The sequence below is a fragment of the Lycium barbarum genome, chromosome 10 (genome assembly GCF_019175385.1).
Source record: "Lycium barbarum isolate Lr01 chromosome 10, ASM1917538v2, whole genome shotgun sequence".
Lineage (NCBI taxonomy): Eukaryota > Viridiplantae > Streptophyta > Magnoliopsida > Solanales > Solanaceae > Lycium > Lycium barbarum.
This window is the reverse complement of record NC_083346.1, coordinates 64702232-64716940: the sequence shown is the minus strand read 5'-3', so window position 1 is coordinate 64716940 and position 14709 is coordinate 64702232.

Below are 14709 nucleotides of genomic sequence, written 5' to 3'. Positions count from 1 at the left end.
AGTACATCTTCAAGCAGAAAGAGTTGAATTTGCGGCAACGACGATGGCTAGAGTTGCTAAAAGACTATGATGTTGAAATCCTGTACCACCCCGGAAAGGCAAATATTGTGGCTGATGCTCTTAGCCGTAGGTCGATGGGAAGTCTAAGTGATGTACGACCAAAAAAGAAAGAGATGGCCCGTGATCTTCAGCAGTTAGCTAGCCTAGGAGTCCGAGTGGTGGACTCAGGTAGCAGCGGAGCTACTATTCAGAATTCAGCAGTTTCATCGTTAGTAGCGGAAGTAAAAGAGCGACAATATGAGGATCCCATGCTAATGCAGTACAGAGATACACTCCCTCAGAAGGAGGGGTCATCATTTGACATTTCGGAAGACGGAGTTCTCCAATGTCGAGGCAGGTTATGTGTTCCCGATGTGGCAGGTCTACGCCATCAGATTTTGAGAGAAGCTCATTATTCCCGTTACTCCGTTCACCCCGGAGCGATGAAAATGTATCATGATCTTAAGACTATATATTGGTGGAATGGGATGAAGAAAGACGTAGCAGAATTCGTAGCTCAGTGTCCTAATTGCCAACAAGTGAAGATAGAACACCAAAAGCCGGGTGGCTTATTGCAAGCTATAGAAATCCCAACTTGGAAGTGGGAAGTGATTAATATGGATTTCATTACAGGGTTACCCCGTTCTCGACGTAAATATGATTCGATATGGGTGATCGTGGATAGGCTCACAAAGTCAGCGCATTTCTTACCGGTCAGAACGACCTATATGGCAGAAGATTATGCCAAGCTTTACCTTAAAGAGATAGTGAGACTCCATGGCGTTCCGGTATCTATTATCTCCGATAGAGGGACTCAGTTTACAGCCAAGTTTTGGGGGTCTTTCTAAGAAGGTTTAGGGACCCAAGTGCGCCTTAGCACGGCATTTCACCCCTAGACTGATGGGCAAGCTGAACGTACTATTCAAACTCTTGAAGATATGTTACGGGCATGTATGATAGATTTTGGAGGAAATTGGGATGACCATTTGCTACTCATTGAGTTTGCTTACAATAACAGTTATCATTCTAGCATTCAAATGGCACCGTATGAGGCTCTATATGGGCGAAAGTGTAGATCCCCAATTGGGTGGTTTGAAATCGGAGAAGCTAAGTTGATAGGACCAGACTTGGTCCAGCAAGCAATAGAGAAAGTTAAGCTCATACAAGATCGGTTGCTAGCGGCTCAAAGTCGTCAGAAGTCCTATGCGGATAATCGCCGAAGAGATTTAGAGTTCGAAGTGAAAGATTGGGTATTCTTGAAAGTGTCGCCAATGAAGGGCGTGATGAGATTTGGCAAAAAGGGGAAGCTCAGTCCCCGGTATATTGGGCCATACGAAATTGTGCGTAAAATAGGCAAAGTGGCCTATGAACTAGATCTACCTCCAGATTTGGAGTTAGTCCATCCAGTATTTCATGTCTCGATGCTTCGGAACTGTGTTGGAGATCCTACGAGGATCGTCCCAGTGAATGATATTCAAGTGACAGAAACGTTAACTTATGATGAAATACCTATTGCCATATTAGATAGGCAAGTACGGAGGCTTAGAAACAAAGAAGTGGCCTCAATTAAAGCTCTGTGGAGAAATGACAATCGAGAGGAAATGACATGGGAAGCAGAAGAGAATATGCGATCCAAATACCCACATTTATTTCAGCCCTTGGAAGAAGTCCAAGATGAGACGTCAAAATCATAAGGTATGCATGTTTTCCCTTTTTTACGTTCAGGTCGTGTGTGGCCAAATTTCTAGTGTTGTTGTATTATTGCCCTGTCAGGCATTGTTGTTGTGGGTTGTTGTGACAGGGTGGTAGTGCCACATTAAAGAGGAAACTCTGGCGAAATTTTTATAGAATTCCCCAAGCCTTTAACATTCGAGGACGAATGTTCCTAAGGGGGGTAGAATGTTACACCTCAAAAATTCGGAAATTTTCCGTTGGTACGCAAGTAAATGGACTAATGATGTGTGCGAGGAGTGCGAGTGTATAATGTTTCATGGGAAATGTATGTGAAGGGATGTGGATGATTAGAATGAAAAGTCGAGAAATGAGAAAAAATTGAAAGTTGGCAAAACTGCCCAGTGGTCGTATAGTGCAAAATACGAACCGTAAAGTGCAATACGGTCCGTAAACTTGAAGTCGTAAACTGGCATGCCCAACTTCAACTTTCAGCCAGCAGAGGAAAAGGGTATAATACGACCTGGTGGACGGACAGTAAAGTGATTTACGACCATGGTTTCTGGTCCTGATTAAGCTTAAAGATGACCACGAAGGACGGTCCGTAAAGTGGAATACGGACCGTAAACCTCCATGGACGACCACTGTTCACCCAGCACAGATTTTCCAATTCATTAAATATGAGGATCAAGACTTATTTTATTTCATTACAACATTACACCACTTCTCTCTAGAACTTCTCTCTACATTTATTATATGAGATTTCAAGGATTATAAGTCATCAATAACATTAAGACAAGTGAATCAAGGATAAGGGAATCATCAAGGATCATCCAAGTCAAGGAATCCAAATGGAGAAAAACTAGGGTTTTGCTCAAAGAAAAGTATTACCAACCAAAGCTTGTTCCTACAACTTCCAAGGTAAGATTCATGATTTTTACAAGATGTTTAAGGTATTGGAGAATTAAAATACATGGATTGTAGAAAATGTGGTCAACTAGGTCATGAATGATGAATAGTGACATTTTGAGAAATAGTTTGAATTGAGATATGAATGTTGTTGTGTTGTGATATGAATGTGTTATAAATGGTATTAAGATCATGAACTAAACACTTTAGACGAATGGACGAAGATGGGTGTTATGACCATGAATGTGGGTGGATTAGAGGCAAATTGAGGAATATAGATAATGTGGATAATGTGGATGACTAATGGCCATTGTTATGCTATTAATGAAGGTATAAACGCTAGCATTGGAAGGGAACGTGCAAGTGTAGAATAGTTCGACGGAAAGGTATGTAAGGCTAACCCTTCTTTCATAAGGCATGGTTCTTGGCCAAATTCCTAAATTCCTCTATATGAGTATGTTGTCTTCACATGGTTGACATTCCGAGCTCATAAGCTCACGACCCTTGATATGTACTATGATTATACTACGTTCCTCGTATGACGAGTAAGTCTATAATGTAAATGTAACGATAATGATGAGGATAGTAATGATGATGAGAGTAAAATGAGACTAGAGATGCTTACGAGCTATGATATATGTATATGTGTGCCTATGAAGGGCTATGATAAGACCCCGAGTTTATGATGCCGGGTAAGACTATATGTATATAACTATGTATAAAGTATGTATATGATTACGTAACGCGTGTGCACTTCTGCAGAAGGTACGGATAACCCTGACGCCTTGGTAGGGCCAGGTATGTATGATCTTGAGCATTGGTTGGCCAAGTATGTATGAAACACCGATCCTATGAGGTCGGGTATGCTATGTAAAGGCTATGTATATGAAATGACTATGTATATAATATGAATATGAATGTGAAAAGACCATGTATAGGAATACGAATAAGTACATGTATACGAATATGAGCACAAGTATGGTACGAGTATTATTATGGGATACGAACGACGATGTATGCAAGTAAGCGACATGATGATGATGATATTACTGTCTCCCCTCCTATGCTATCTTCATTTGATATCTATTATGCTTCTATATTGATGTTGATCATGCTTTACATACTCAGTACATTCTTCGTACTGACGTCCTTTTGTTTGTGGACGCTGCGTCATGCCCGCAGGTGCACAGGGAGACAGACTTGATCCGTAGCTGCTTATTCAGAGATTGCATAGCAGAGCTCCATTTCTTTCGGAGCCGTAGCTTTTGGGTACTTATTCTTTTGTGTATATAATTATGGGCATAGCGGAGTCCTGTCCCGCTCATACGATATGTCATACTCTTAGAGGCTCGTAGTCATGTGTATGTGGGTAGAGATGTTCGGCCATGTCGGCCCATGTTTTGTATATCTTTTGTTAGCCACATCGGCCTTGTACTTATGATGTGGCACAGATGTCTGTGATATGTTAAATGATGATGGTCGTCTAATGGGATCAATATGATTAACGATAAGAAAAGCACGAATTGACTTATGGTTCACCTAGATGTTATGTTATATACGATAAGGGAGAGCTCGGGTGGGGTAGCACCGGGTGCTCGTCGCGGCCCCCTAGCCGGGTCGTGACAACGGGGCACAATTGACCAAGGATTATTGGACACAGATTGAGGAAAGTCGGTAACAGCAAAACGGGTCGTTACACTTATGGATTTTATGTTTTATTAGATTCGCCACCTAATTTATAAGGAAAATTAGGAAAACTAAGTAAAAGGGTTTAGGCAAATAAGATTTAAATCCTTTTAAACCATAGTTCGAGGTAAGGGTTCTGGTGATTCCTCGGGGAAGGTGTTAAGACACCCCGATATTAAGAATTTGTACAATACGATTGACCTTCAAGCTTCAATGTGTGATTTATAATTATTTGCTTAAAAAAACATTTTAAAATATTGTATATCATGTCTTAGCATATAATTTGAAATATTTTGGCAAAATCTCTTTATTTTGAAAAGAAGTGGAATTCCTTCAGAAAATATGGATTTAAGGTCTTAAAGTGACAACTTCATTTTCGGACCAAAACATACCAAAGATTTCTCTTCAGTAGAGTTCAACTTAATTTGGTCCAAATGTTATGTCCCTTTTGCCCTTATAAGTTTTTCATGAAAAAAGCTTCAAGTATATCCTTTTTGTAAAAATGCCATGTGTTGGCATAAAGCCATGCGTGTAGCTTTGATTGAGAAACCATACACCTGGAACAAGCAATGCAGAAGAAGATGACAATAATGTTCAGTGAAAAAGCATACAACACAGGATGAGTAGAAGAGCTTCACAGACATGTTCTATCAGATACAGACAAGCAGACAAGATGAAGTAACCCAGCCTACAGAGATTTTCAGTGTACAATATGTATTATATATGAATAGAGCAACTAAACAAGGTGGAAAAAGGGAGAGAAGATAAAGATATGATGACTCAGTCTCGGAGCAGTTAAAAGGGGAAAATAGAACAAGTGCACAAACATGTTCTAAACTAAGGAGTCATCAGTTGTGGTGATTAGATGACCTAGAAGTAAGGAGATCATGAGGAGGAGAAGTGGAGTGACTCAGACTCAGAAGAGTGTTCAGAAGGAAGAAATTATTCAGCTAAAGAGTTTGCAGACAAAGCATATGAATCAGGTTAACAGATGAACCAGTCTGCAAACATGTTCCAACACAGAGCAAGAACACAATCAGAGTCAAAGTAGTGATCATATGCAGAAGAGGGATGATCACAGGTCATCAAGTGTAATGGATGAATGACCTAGCAGTGATCAGAGGTGAAGGAGTGGAGAAGACCAATTGCAGATACAGAGCTTACAAAATTATATGAAACAGGTCTGTCAACATGTTCCAGCCAAGATCTCAGAAGTAGTTCAAAAGCAGATGAAAAATGAAAGAGATAGGTAGAACAGGTACATGAACATGTTCCAGCTCAACAATGCAGATATTTAGAGATGGACAAACCAGGTAGATGAAACAGGTTCGTGAACATGTTCCAAACAAATCCTGTAGCAACAAGGACTTGTAGAAGAATTATGGTAAAGACTTAGCGGTCAAGTATGAGATATTCCTTGCCATATTTGTCGACATAAGTAAGCCTTCTACAAGGAAAAGAAGCCGACTCAACAAGGAAGGAATCCAAGTACAACACAAAACCTTATGCGTGTTATTATCTAACATGGAGAAGGTTTTGTCGACCGACCTGCAGAGTTAAAAAGTTATAAATACCCAGGTCTTACCAAGAAGAAGTTTGCACACCCACATAGAGAGAATTCAGATTATCGTGCTATCAAAAGATTTATCCAGCATATTCAAGAATTCTTGGTTGCGTCCCTAGTATAAGAAGACAGATTGAAGGAGTTTTTCTAATGAATAATGTTTTCCAGTTCTTAAGTCTAGAATCTTGTATTAGGTTTGTGCTTTCAAGTTGTATCTTTATCCACTTAGTTAGAAGCACAAAAAGTAGATACAAGCATTGTAACTTCAAGTTAGAGTCTAGCTTGAAGATAGCTTGCTAGTCAGAGTTTGGGTGGCAAGGCTGTTGTTGTTGGGATTAGGTTGCAAGGTTTGCAACTTAATTTGCAGTTGGCTCAGTTGTAGTGAAGTTTGAGGCAAATCCTATAGTTCTGTAGGTCGTGGTTTTTATCACCTTTTGAGCTGGGTGGTTTCCACGTAAATATCGTGTGTCCTTTACTTACCTGCAATTTTTGATTCCGTAAAGACGCTAGCATAGAACAGGTATAGTAACATGTTCCATACTTAGGTGAAAATTTGTTACGTATAGGATAGGATGTAGGCCGTGTAACCGAACAAGTGGTATCAGAGCAAGGTTCTCTCTACAGACGTTAACACCTTGAGAGAAGAACAGAATGGATGCACAACCTATAGCACAAAACAGAGGGGAATCAATCTCCAAGCCTCCTCTGTTTAATGGCAAGCACTATGTCACATGGAAGAATCAGATGCAGACCTATCTAAAGGTTTTGGACTATAGGTTGTGTTAATTATGAAGAATGGACCATTGATTCCCACAAAGATCATGCATGATGGAACTAGAGGACACAAGACTAAGGAGGAATTCACGGCTAAAGATGCTGCAAAACTGTAGCTAAACAATAGAGCAATAAACATTCTACAGTGACACAGAGGAAATGATCAGTTCTATGGAGTCTCAGGATGCTCTAGTGCCAAAGAAATCTGGGATCTGCTAGCTTAAATTCACAAGGATATGACTAAAGACAAGCAGATCAGATTGAATACGCTTATGAGAAGATATGAACTATTAGCCATGAAAAGGAAGGAATCAATCAGAGATATGTTTGATAGACTTGTCAACATTGTTAGGAATCTTACAGCACTTGGCAAGACCTTCTCAAACGAAGATTTAGTCGAAAAAATCCTAAGGAGCCTTTCTCTTTCTTGGGATCTGAAAGTTCTGGACATAAGAGAAGCCTGTGAAACAAGTACCATGCTGATAGTGGACTATATAAGTACTTTCTAACACACAAGGCGAAAGAAGACTGTTCAAAACTAAGGGCCATATCTGACAAATCAGACAGCGACATAGAGATATTAAAAGTAGAAGACCTTGTATATAATAATCATCGCAAAGAATGTCTTGTGTATGAAAATTCAAGCTCCAAGAATGGAGAGTGTTCAACCTGGAAAATTAAAAGAAAGGAGCCCTTGACAGCAAGTTCCAATCTAAGCACCAAGAAAGAATTGGTAGAAGCACGTTGCATGGCTTTCATAATCGTTGGATATTCAGACTCTAACATGAAGAAGGACAATTGGGAAAGAATACTTAATCTCAGAAAACTAGAAATCCTTCTTAAGAAGAAGCTCCTAGCATTGGTGATGAAATTGAGTTATGAATGTTGAGACATGAATGACGAAAGAGTCAAGTTGTTGAGCACCATTGACAGTCTAAAGAAAGGGTCAAGAAGATGTCCGAGAAGCAAAAGAAAAATAATAAGGGAAAATCGCACATTGAAGGAACAGATGGCTCAACTCAATTCACACATAGCAGCGTTCCAAGCTGAAGCTCAAAAGCTGATTGAAAGTGCTGGAATCATCCTGAAAGGAAAAAAACTGGAACCGGTAAAAGAGAATGGAGGCAAAATGCACAAGAAGAAGAGACGTCCAGCAAACAAAGGCAAAAGGAAGGGACCCAAGCCAGACAAGGTTCGTAAAATCAATCTCTAAGCAACCATGTAGGAAGAGTGGCAGAAGTCAAGCAAAACAATGATATATACAAAGCCTTGCTCAAAATCGTACAATAGTAATAAATCAGAAATTCTGTCGACGCTTATGAAAAATGGGAAAGGAAGGCTTAGAGAGGATAAATAATAAAGGAATGAGTTCATTGATCCACCCAGGGCTAAGTGTGAGAGGGAACAATAGCAAAACTCTGATGAAAATTCAGAGTTATCAAAGGTGAAGTGCAAAGATGAGAAGAAGAAGAGAGCACCTATCAATAAGAGGCAGATAAAAGGAGAAGGATGCATCCGAAGTGGAACGTACCCAAGTGACCATGAACCAGGTTGAAGAACCCGTTCTATCAAGAAAATTGAGGATAGTCAACCGAGACAAGTAGCTCAACCTCATCTAATGAAGTGCTAAAGCGTTCAAATCCCCACCATGACAACAACAGGTTATGGTAAATAGTTCCTTCATTGATTAAGCATGGGTGAAAAAGAATAATTTAGTATTGAGAATGATTAAAGCTACACATTATTCTTTAAAATTGGCTAGGAACGTTGTCTAAGACTTTGTGCTTTTAAAAGAAATTAAATATTTTACTCAATCTTATAAATTGAGTTGTATGTCCTATAGCCTAGTATGGTCATAAACTCCTAAAGGTCTAACATAGTGACGGTCACAGAAATGGCATGAAAATCACAGTTCGCATATGGTTAGTCATGTGCAATTCAGGTATGCAGTCCGTCTCTTGTAGTAAATTAAATGCTTAGATCAAAACCTGTGTCAATACCCTAGTCATCCATAGCAGGAACTAAGGTGTATTGAAAAGCGTAAAAGTAAGCCTTCTTGAAAACCTGACTCAATTATGTCATCCCACTTCCAAGAAGACTCTTCAAATACTCGTTCACACCACAGTGCTCATGCATCTTACAGCTATTTAACCTAATGAACCTTATCTCTCTCACTACGGAACCAAATTGAAAAAGATTCAAAGATTCAGCAAGATCCAATAAACCATTCCCTCCCAGTCAATCCAAATTCACCAACCTTAGCATATACTAAAGAATACTATCCCTATAGCTCACCTTTCCAAAATATATATATGTGCATATGTAAAAGGGAAGGGTGAAAGAAGGAAAAACTAGTAGGAGCATATAAACAGGGGGAATTTGTCACGCCCTAAATCTGGAGAGGCATGGCCGGCACCTGGTGCCATACTCGGCCCGAGCGTACCACTCTGTAACTGTAACTCTGGAGGGGTAACCCTGAATTTAGGCCGACGAGGACTACCTACAAACAAACAATCCCAACCAAGGCTATATCCTAATTCATCTGAATACAACATCAATCCCGTCTAAAGGGGTACGTGTTACGGTTCACTTTTACGCGAGGCATAAAAGCTACTTCGAAGTTGTGGACTCTATTGGATTTTTGTATTTTTTAGATTCGCAAACTAATTTATAAGATAAATTAGGTTTAAAGGGTTTATTCAAACAAGAGAAAAATCGATTAGCTAATGTTCATGCGACTTCTCTTGAAGGTAGAAACGTGGGCATTGAAAGAGAACAAGCAAACGATAGAATAGTTAAACGAAAAAGGTATGTGAGGCTAGTCGTTTCTTTCTATGGCATGAATCGGATGGCATAATTTTTCCTTCTTCCTCATGAATCCTCTATATCTCGGAAAACTAATAGCCTATGTCCACGAATAGCCATATGAGATGAGAGATATATTATGAGTTCAATAATGATGATGATGAGTTAAGTATAAAGATTCTAGAGTTCATGATATGATGTTCCTATAACGCTAATGATGTCATATATTGTATACACTCACCTTATACATTATTTCCTTCAAGGTGAGGCAGAATACCATAAAGTTAATGATGTCGTTATCGTACACACTCACCTTATATATTATTTCCTTCAAGGTGAGGCAGAATACCATGAAGTTAATGATGCCATTTATTGTATACACTCACCTTATATACTATTTCCTTCAACGTGAGGCAGGATACTTATAAATGTTCCATAATGGAATCCGGGGTTCACGACCTTATGTCACCTCGATAAAGTATAGCTATCTTTGGGTTATTATACGTGCATTATGATGAGTATATGTAATGATATTACACCGTGCCTATATGGCACGGACAGACACACCACTGCAGTGGGCAGCTTATACCCCGGACGCAGGAGGCCTGGACGCAGGTTAATTATTATCACACCGTGCCTATATGGACGGGCAGCTTATACTCTTATACATTTATACATGTATGCATATATGGCATGACGACGATTATGAAGTAAGCCAGTATGTATTATTTCTTTTGTAAGTGACAGTCAGATACAGTTGCCCTTTATTTGATGCCTCATTTATCTCATTGGCGTATTATTATTGTTTATGCTCATACACAGTACAATGTTCGTACTGATGTTCGTTTTCCTTGGATGCTGTGTTCATGCCCACAGGTAGACAGGGAGGTGATCTTGATCCGGACTCGAAGGAGCTAGTAGCTGATTTGAGAGCACTCCATTGTTCCGGAGGTGCCTTTGATTATTCTTTTGTGTACATGTGTATATTTTGGGCAAAACGGGGTCCTGTCCCGTCCCTATGTCAAGCACTTTAGTAGAGGCTCGTAGATACGCAGTGTGGGTGATATGGTCTCACGAGGGTACTACTATGTATAAATATTTCACGACCCGACTGGAGACCGCGACGGGTACCCGGGCTAACCACCGAGCACCACTCGTTCTACCACTTATCATGCTCATTAATATTCTTTGATCACATTCATACTCAAATTATAAGGAAATCATCTTTCATTTGAAGACATAAATACTTTTATAAACATAAGACTTTAGGCTATCTAAATAAAACACATACATATTAGCAATCTTGTGAGACCATATAACCCACACTGCGTATTTACGAGCCTCTACTGGAGTGCTAGACATAGAGACGGGACAAGACCCCGTCGTGCCCAAAATTATATATACAAATGCACACAAAAGAATAATCAAGCACCTCCGGAACAAAAGAGTGCTTTCATTCAGCTGGCAACTTGTACGAGTCCGGATCAAGCTCACCTCCCTGTCTACCTGTGGGCATGAACACAGCGTCCAAAGAAAACGGACATCAGTACGAACATTGTACTGAGTATGAGAGGCATAAACAATGAAATAAGACAACGAAATAAAAGAAATATCAATACGGAACATCTGTACCTGACTGTCAAGTATAAAGGAAATAATGCACGCTGGCTTACTCATAATCATCATCATGTCATGTATGCATAAATGTATAAGCTGCCCGTCCATATAGGTACGGTGTGATAAAGTATAAGCTGCCCGTCCATATCGGATCGGTGTAATAATCATAGCATTAGCCTGCGTCCAGGCCTCCCGCGTCCGGGGTATCATCTCATGCCGCCCACTAGTGGTGTCTGCCCATGCCATCTAGCCATGGTGTATACGCTGCCCGCCTTAGCGGTGACTGCCCGGCCATATAGGCGCGGTGTTATAACACAATATGCTCATCATAATATACTCATCATAATATACTCATCATAATATGTTTATCATACTACATGCATAAGGCTCAAGGACAACTATACTTTATCGGGGTGACGTAAGGTCGTGATCCCCCGATTTCATTATGGAGCATTCATTGACATTCTGCCTCACCTTGAAGGAATTAGCATATAAGGTGAGTGTACGCAATAAATAACATCATTAACGTCATAAGATCATCATATCATATATTTTAGAATCTCTATACTTTAAATCATCATCATCATTATAGGACTCATAACATATCTCTTATCTTCTATAGCTATTCATGGACATAGGCTTTTTAGCTTTCCGGAATATAAGAATTTATGAAAAGGAAAGAAGAGTCACGATATAGGATTCATTCCATTAGATGGAAAGGACTAGCCTCACATACCTTTCTCGTTTAATTAGTCTATCGTTCGCATGTTCTCCTTCAATGTCACGTTTCTACCTTCATGAGAGAATTCGCATTAACGTTAGTTAAACGACTATAAGAACGTGTCGCTATTTCTAGGGAAAATTGGGCAGCATTTCCTTTGTTTATACTACTTTTCCCATATTCTATACCAACTCTCAAGCGTTCATGTCAACATTCAAAATATGGCAACAACAATCATCATTTGCAGATTTACCACAATTCACCATTTCCTTTCAAGTTCTCCACAATATGGTTATAAGTCAGTATCACGTTTTCTCATATATAATACTTATTCCATGGTCTAAACGTCATTTATAACATATTCATAGTCACAACGCACCAACATTCGCCATTCAACCATGACACTATTTACTCATTTATGACCCATTTTCTATGTCTTTCTACAATTCAAGTGTCTTAGCCTTCCAATACCTTAAACAACATGGTATGGTCATGAAACTTACCTTAGGTGATGGATGAACAAGTCTTGAGTGGAGTTACTCCTCTAGCACCAAAACCCTACTTCACTTCCCTTAGGTTTTCTTGAGTTAGATGAACTTTGGCTAGGTTTCATACACTTGGTTTCATGGATTTGGTGTTATTTATTATAGATTTCCTTTGATTTTCTTATGGATGAGTGATGGAGAATATTCTAAAGGGTTCTTGACTTGTGGAGAGTGGAAATGAAGTAAAATGAAATTAAAAAGGGTCCCTTATATTGAATTAAAAGCTGGCCCGATCAACTTATACGGACCAACATACGGTCCGTATGTTTTTCAGTGACCGTATGTTGGACCGTATATTTGGTCCAGTGAGGTATGCTATTCTGGGCTGAATCTACGGTCTGGACATACGGTCCGTGAATTTTATATGGCCAGTATGTCTGGCCGTATATTGTCCAGCTTTCTGGGACTTGTTCTCGTCGACTCGTTTGATCTCTGATCCTTATGGAACCTTCTTAACACTTCAATAACAATATAAGGGATGTTATCACTCGTCTCCAAGTCATCATTATGCCACCATTAACTCGTCGCTCGAAATTCTTACCCGACATGCAACATATCCTTTTTTTCTTTACTAAACTTCGTCCTTTTGGTCAAATGTCTTCGAATCTCGATTAAGATCATCGAATGATATCTCTTACGTATCAAATCACCATATACATCGTACTCTTAACTATCCTATTCACAGTACGCTAACGCGGAATTTTCCAAGGTGTAACATTCTTCCCCTCTTTTGGAACATTCATCCTCGAATGTTAAACACTCGGAATTCTACGAAAATTTCGCCAGAATTTCCCCTGTAACATGGCACTACCAACCTGTCACAACAACCTATAATATCATTGCCTCAAAGGGCTACAACACAATATCATCATATCTATGGCCATACACGACCAACAGGATAAAAAGTAGGCGTACATACCTCATAGTGCTAGTGTTTCATATTGAATCTCTGTTGGGGGTTGGAATAGGTGTGGATATGTGGATTTCATTTTCTCTTCCGCTTCCCACGTCATTTCTTCCTGGTTTTTGTTTCGCCACAAAACCTTGACTGAGGCTACTTCCTTATTTCGAAGTCTTCGCACTTGCCTGTCTAGAATGGTAGTAGGCACTTCTTCATATGCTAGCTTTTCCGTCACTTGGACATCATCAATCGTAACAATCCTAGTGGGATCTCCAACACACTTGCGGAGCATCGAAACATGGAAAACTGGATGGACTGATTCGAGCTCCGAAGGCAAGTCCAATTCATAGGCTACATGACCCATCTTACGGATAATTTTATAGGGTCCAATGTATCTATGACTTAACCTCCCTTTCTTGCCAAATATCATCACCCCTTTTACGGGCGATACTTTCAAGAACACCCAATCACCAACTTGAAATTTCAAGTCTCGTCGGCGATTGTCCGCATAAGACTTTTGGCCACTTTGGGCTGTCAACAATCGATCTCGGATCATTTTGACTTTTTCTACCGCTTGTTGAATCAATTCAGGGCCAACTAGCTGTGCTTCTCCTATTTCAAACCATCTGATTGGGGACCTGCATTTCCTTCCATATAACGCTTCATACGGAGCCATTTGAATACTGGAATGGTAGCTATTGTTGTATGCAAACTCAATAAGGGGTAGGTGATCATCCCAACTACCTCCGAAATCCAGCACACATGCTCATAGCATATCTTCCAAAGTCTGAATAGTTCGCTCGGCTTGCCCATCAGTTTGCGGATGGAATGTCGTACTGAGCCTCACCTGAGTACCCAGACCTTCTTGAAAGGACTTCCAGAACTTGGCTGTGAACTGTGCTCCTCTATCTGTGATAATGGATAATGGAATACCATGGAGTCGTACAATTTCTTTGAGATACAACCTGGCATAATCTTCTGCTGAATATGTGGTTCTGACTAGAAGAAAATGAGCTGCTTTCGTGAGTCTATCCACGATCACCCATATAGAATCATACTTACCCCGAGAACGAGGTAACCCCACGATAAAATCCAGATTAATCACTTCCCATTTCCAAGTAGGGATTTTCATTGCTTGCAACAACCCTCCTGGCTTTTGATGTTCTATTTTCACTAGTTGGCAATTTGGACACTAAGCTACAAATTCTGCTATGTCTCTCTTCATGCCATCCCACCAATACATCATCTTGAGATCATGATACATCTTGGTTTCACCTGGTGAATAGAATACCGAGAACAATGGGCTTCTTCTAGAATTCGACGGCGCAATTCTGCCATATTCGGCACGCATAGCCTGCTTCGGTATCTAAGAATTTCAGCCATAGAAACATTAAATGGTGACTTCTCCTTTCCATGAGATATGTCTCTGTAATGGCACAGTTTAGGATCTTCATATTGCCGCTCTTTCACTTCTATA